The sequence below is a fragment of the Physeter macrocephalus genome, chromosome 10 (genome assembly GCF_002837175.3).
Source record: "Physeter macrocephalus isolate SW-GA chromosome 10, ASM283717v5, whole genome shotgun sequence".
NCBI classification, from domain to species: domain Eukaryota; kingdom Metazoa; phylum Chordata; class Mammalia; order Artiodactyla; family Physeteridae; genus Physeter; species Physeter macrocephalus.
In genome coordinates this window covers 74,082,328-74,088,631 of record NC_041223.1, presented here as the reverse complement: position 1 = coordinate 74,088,631, position 6,304 = coordinate 74,082,328, and positions in this window count along the sequence as shown.

Genomic DNA, 6,304 nt, shown 5'->3' with positions numbered 1-6,304 from the left:
ACAATACTTCCTACTCGCTCACTTCCTCACCAATACTTGTTTTCTGCTTATGTATGTGTGTGTGTGCTTGTGTGCGTATGCATGCACACAAATATATAAACATGCATTTAGTGATATGAAGCATCTATTCAAGTGCTTAGTCATTTGTACATCTTTTTGAAGAACCAACTGTTCAAGTCTTTTATCCATTTTTAAATTAGTGTGTTTGCTTTTTGTTGAGTTGTAGAAGTTCTCGGTTTATTCTGAATAGAAATCTGTTGTCAGATAAATGGCTTTCAAATATTTTCTCCCATCTTGTGGGTTGCCATTTTATTCTGTTTACATATCTTTGATACACATTATTTTTTAATTATGTACTGCAAATTGTTTATTTTTTTGTTAGCTGTACCTTTGTTGTTCCTTCATTTCATACTGAGGAAAACACGGCCAAATCCAATGTCATGAAGGTCTTGTCTCGTGTCTTCTTCTAAGACTTTTTATTTTATTACGTCTTATATTTAGTTTCTTGATACGTTTTCATTAATTTTTGCATATGATGTTAGGTAAGGGTCCATCTTCCTTCTTTTGCACGTTGACAACAAGACTTCTCAGCACCATTGGTTGAAAATACTATCCTTTCTACTTTGAAAAGTCTTGGCAACTTGTCAAATATCATTTGGCCATATATCAGGGTTTATTTCTAGGTGTTTTATTCTATTCTATTGGTCTTGAATGAGGGAGAAAATAGTATAACCTATCCAGGTTGATGAAGAACATAAAGAAAGACCAGGACTGAGAATTAGGAGGGCAATATAAAACAGCAGGGAGTAAAAGACAGTGTGAGAGAAGATCTTGTATTTGCGAGTTCATGGAAATATGATCATGCTAAAACCACTAAACGTCTGACTTTGAACAATATGGTAAATTTGCTGGCAAGAAACATAACATACCCATCTCTGGGAAATATAGTATGGGCATAACGATAAACTACACACAAATATATTAAAAAGGGAAGGGTTTTCATGGTGAGAGAGTATTGTGGGATTTGAAATACAATTTACTTCTGTTCTAACATTGTCTGTAAAATTTAGCAAAGTGTATATACAAGCAATTCCAATTCTGGTAATGTGTTTGACAGGTTTATATATGAACTTAAGCAGACCAGTAAATGTACATTCATAGTAGGACTGTTCCCTAAACCAAAAAAAAAAAAACAGAAAAACTGGAAAGACTAGAGTTCACTTTGTCAACACACATACAGATGCAGTGATGGTTTACACAGTCCAAAAACAGAAGGTGAGCATGGGTGCAAGAGGTTAATCCCCAGGCTGGGCTGGGGTGCAGAGTTTGAGGGTAACACAGGTAGAAAAGGCTTTTGTCCTATCCTTGATTTTTGAGGTATGGAAATTCACAGGTCACTACCTTCATTTCAAAATGAATGAGGAAGGCCCCTCGGCAAGGAAGGGAGGACGGGCAACATCTCAATAGCGTCAAGATCCACACCAACGGGGGGGTGGCCCACACATGGGAGAATTATTACAATTTCTGAGGGGCTCCCAGGTAGCAAGGGGTATGTACCCAACATCAGGCTCCCAAGCCCAGGGATTCTGTGCTGGGAAGAAGAGTTCCTAGAAAGTTGGGCTTTGAATACCAGGAGCGCTTATTTTCCAGAGAGCCAGAGGGTTGTGGGAAATAGAGATTCCACTCTCAAAAGATGCTCACAAAATCCCACATGATCCGAGAATCAGAACAGAAGCAGTCATTTTAAAGGATCCTGGTCACACCTACCTCCTGATCTTGGAGAGTCATCCAGAGACGCAAGAGGCAACTACAGCACAGCCTCAGGGACATGGACACTTGTAGCAGCCATTTGGGGAAGCTCCTGCTACCTCGTGGCCACTGGTACCAGCAAGCAAAATTCCAGAATCCTCCCTCTATCTTTTTAGCCTCGGGACATAGCCCTACCCATTTCCACCACACTATACACACACACACTAGGGGGCTGCAGGCCAAGCAACTAACTGAGCAGGGGCACAGCCACATCCACCAGCCAACAGGCTGCCTTCAGAACCTCAGTGCACAGCTGCCCCTGGACATGGGCGCAGCCACCAAAAGCCCCAGGACCAGCCTCCACACCTCAGTGGACAGGCACCAGCCCCAGAGTCCCTGGCCCCTCTGACAAGTGAGCCTGCTCTGGCCTTGGAGTCAGCGTCACTGTCGGCAGGTGATTACTGCACAGGGACTGGATGGAGCTTTGACCTACACAACCGCAAATCTGCTCTAGCCTTGGGATCAGCCTCATACACCAACAGGCACACACCAGCTGCAGGAATACCACAGCCCAGCAGCCTGTGTGACCAGAACACTCCCTTACAGGCCAGAAGCAGCCATGGGCTCAGCTGGGATTCCTGACCCTGCCCGTCAGAATGCCAACACAAGATTAGGGATACCCCAGACCCTGCAGAGACCTGTGTCAGGGACAGTGATCCAACACCAACTCTGAGACTCCTGGGGCCTGCAGCCAGAACTCAGGACCTGTGTCTTCCTCCCAGTAGCCAGCATAGCCCCAGGACCAGTGACTGGGCACTAGCCCCGGTATCACCTGCACTGCAATTCTACCCATAAGTGAACCAGCACTAGATTTGGTGTCTCCCAGAGCTTTTCAGCGAGCTGCCTTATGATTTAGCCTCACCAAGCAGCACAGACAGCCTCCATACAAGGCAGAGTCTGGCAAACAAGCACTCTGGGGGCAGCCAAGCCTACCAGACCACCCACAGTAGTCAGCCCACCACAACAGAAGAGCCCAAGCAGCCCACATAGGGAGTACACCTAAAACATATAGTTCTAGTGACCAGGGGACAGTGGGCTGCTGGGACACATAGGGCCTCTCCTACAATAGGCCACTTCTCCAAGGTCAGGAAATGTAACGAACCTACTACATACAGAGCAATAAAAACAGCAAGTTAAGAAAAATGAGGTGACACAGAAACACGATCTAAATGAAGGAACAAGATAAGAACTCAGAAGAAGATCTAAGTGAAGTGTAGATAGCCAATCTCCTCAACAAAGAGTTCAAGGTAATGACTGTAAAGTTGATCAAAGAACTCAGGAGAAGAATGGACGACCAGAGCAAGAAGTTAGAATTTTTTTAAAAAAGAGTTAGACCATTAAAGAACAAAAAAACAGAGATTAGGAATACAATAAATGAAATGAAAAATACACTAAAAGTAAACTACTGTAGACTAAATGATACAGAGGAATGAATCAGAAAACTGAAGGACAGATGCAGGGGAACCGGGTTAGATGAACGGTAAAACAATAGATTAAAATGAAATGAAGAAAGTTGAAGAGACTTGTGAAACAACATCAAGTGTACTAATATTTGCATTATACTTGTCCCAGAAGCAAAAAGTAAAGAGAAAGCAGTGTAGAACATACCTGAAGACATAAGAGCTGAAAACTTCCATAACCTGGGAAAGAAAACAGACATCCAAGTCCAGTAAACACAGTAAGGCAAAACAGGATCAACCCAAAGAGGACCACACCAAGACTCATTGTATTTAAAATGGCAAAAAAATAAAGATAAAAAGACACTATTAAAAGGAGCAAAGGAAACGCAACAAGTTACAAACATGGGAACTTGCATAAAGTTATTAGCTGACTTTTCAGGATAACCTCTGCATGCCAGAAGGGAGTGGCATGGTATATTTAAAGTCATGAAAGGGAAAAGCCTATAACCAAAAATACTCTACCCAGCAAGGCTCTCCTTCAGATTTGATGGTGAGATCTAAAGTTTTACAGAGAAGCAAAACTAAAAGAGCTCAGCATCGTCAAACCAGCTGGATGAGAAATCTTAAAGGGGCTTTTCTAAGTGAAAAAGAAAAGGCCACGACTGAAACATCAAAACTAGGAAAGGAACTTACTAAAGGAAAAACCTCATTGGATAAGGCAAATATTCAACAATGGTAGTAAATCAACCATGTACACAGCTAATAGGAAGGATGAAAGAAAATACTAATAAAATCATCTATATTCACAATAAGAAGTTAAGGGACACACAAAACAAGTAGATGTAAAATATAAGGTCCAATTCAGTAACTGTGGGGGAGCAGAGTAACAATGCAGGGTTGTTAGTGTCCACGTGAAATTAAGAGCTCAGCAACTTAAATAATCACACACACACACAACTGAAAGAAATCCAAACACAATATTAAAGATAGTCTTCACATCACAGCTGAAGGGAATAAAAGGAGAAGAAAGGAACACTGAAGAAATTAAAGAGGGATTCTAAAAATACCCAAGACAAACGAAAATGAACACACAATGATCCAAAATCTATGGGACACAGCCAACGCAGTTCACAGGGGGAAGTTATAGTGATACAAGCTTATTGTTAGGAAACAAGAAAAATTTCAAATAAACAACCTAACATTACACCTGAAGGAATTAGAAAAAGAAGAAAAAAACAAAACTCAAAGCTGTCAGAAAGAAAAAAATTAAGAAAACAATACCATATGCAATCACACCAAAAAGAATAAGATACCTAGGAACAAACACACCTAAGCAGTAAAAGACATGTACTCAGAAATCTATCAGCCATTGGTGAAAGAAGTTGAAGGCAACAGAAAAAGATGGGAAAATATAGCATGTGCTTGGACTGGAAGAATTAATACTGTTAAAATAACCATACTACTAAAGACAACCTACAGATTTAATGCAATCCCTATCAGAATACCAAAGCATTTTCACAGAACTTGAAAACGTGATTTTAAAATTTGTATAGAAACACAAAGACCCCAAATAGCCAAACAATCTTGAGAAAGAACTGAGCTGCAGGCATCACGCACCTTGACTTCAGATTATACTGCAAAGCGACAGTAATCAAAGAGAATCGTACCGGAGGAAAAACAGACACAAAGATCACTGGAATAGAATAGAGATCCCAGAAATAAGCCCACACACTTATATTTAATTGATTTATGACAAAGCAGGCAATATGGAGAAAAAACTGTCTCCTCAATAAGTGGAACTGGGAAAACTGGTCAGCTACATGGAAAAGAATAAAATTAGATTGTTTTAGCACACCATATATAAAATAAACGCAAAACTGAATAAAGACCTAAATGTAGGACCAGAAACCATAAAACCCCTAGAGGAAAATACAGAACATTCTTCAACATAAATGATAGCAACAGTTTTTGGTTCAGTCTACTAAGGCAAATGAAACAAAAGCAAAAATAAACAAATGGGACTTCACTAAACTTAAAAGATTTTGCACAGCAAAGGAAACCAAAGAAAAAATGAAAAGACAACCTGCTGAAGGAGAGACAATATTTGCACATGACAAGAGGTTAACACTAAAAAGATGACCAAGCAAGGGTTCATATCTAAACTAAAGAAATAGCACATACAACTCAATATCAAAAAAACACCCAAAATCTTTTTTTTAAAAATGAGAAGACCTAAATAGACATTTTTCAAAGGAAAAAATACAGATAGACAGCCAGAACTTACAAAGATGCTAAACATAGCTAATCGGCAGTAAAATGTAAATCAAAACTATGAGATATATGACCTCAGTCTTGTCAGAATGGCTGTCATCAAAAAGATCACAAATAACAAAAGTTAGTGAGGATGTGGAGAAAGGGAAACACTTGTACACTCTTGCTGTGAAGGTGAAGTAGTGTAGCTACTGTGGAAAGCAGAACGGAGGTTCCACAAAAAACTAAAAATAGAACTACCATAATATCCAGCAATTTCACTTTTGGGTATATCAGAAGAAAAGAAATACTATTTCAAAAAAATAACTGCACACCAATATTCATAACAGTGTTATTAGGTTAAGGGATAAAAAACTTTTTTTATGATGACTTCAGCAAAAAATGAAATTTTGCCATTTGCAAGAACATGGATGGACTTGGAGGGTATTATGCCTTGTAAAATAAGCCGCAGAGAAAACAAGCATGGTAGGTTATCACTTACACGTGGCACCTAAAAAATTGAATACAACAACAACAACAAAAGAACAGACTCACAGATTAAAGAACAGACTAGTGGTTACCAACAGGGAGAGATAGGGTGGAGGAGCAAAATAGTGGTAGGAGATTTTGAGGTATAATCACTATGTATAAAATCAGTAATCTACAGTGATGAACTGTATAGCATGGGGAATATAGCTAATCTTTTATAATACATATAAATGGAGAAGAACCTGAACATTTATGAATCACTATGTTGTAACTCTGAAACTAATATAATAATGTAAATTAACTATAGATCAATAAAATATAAAGTAAGAAACAATAAAGGGGAGACAGATTATTAG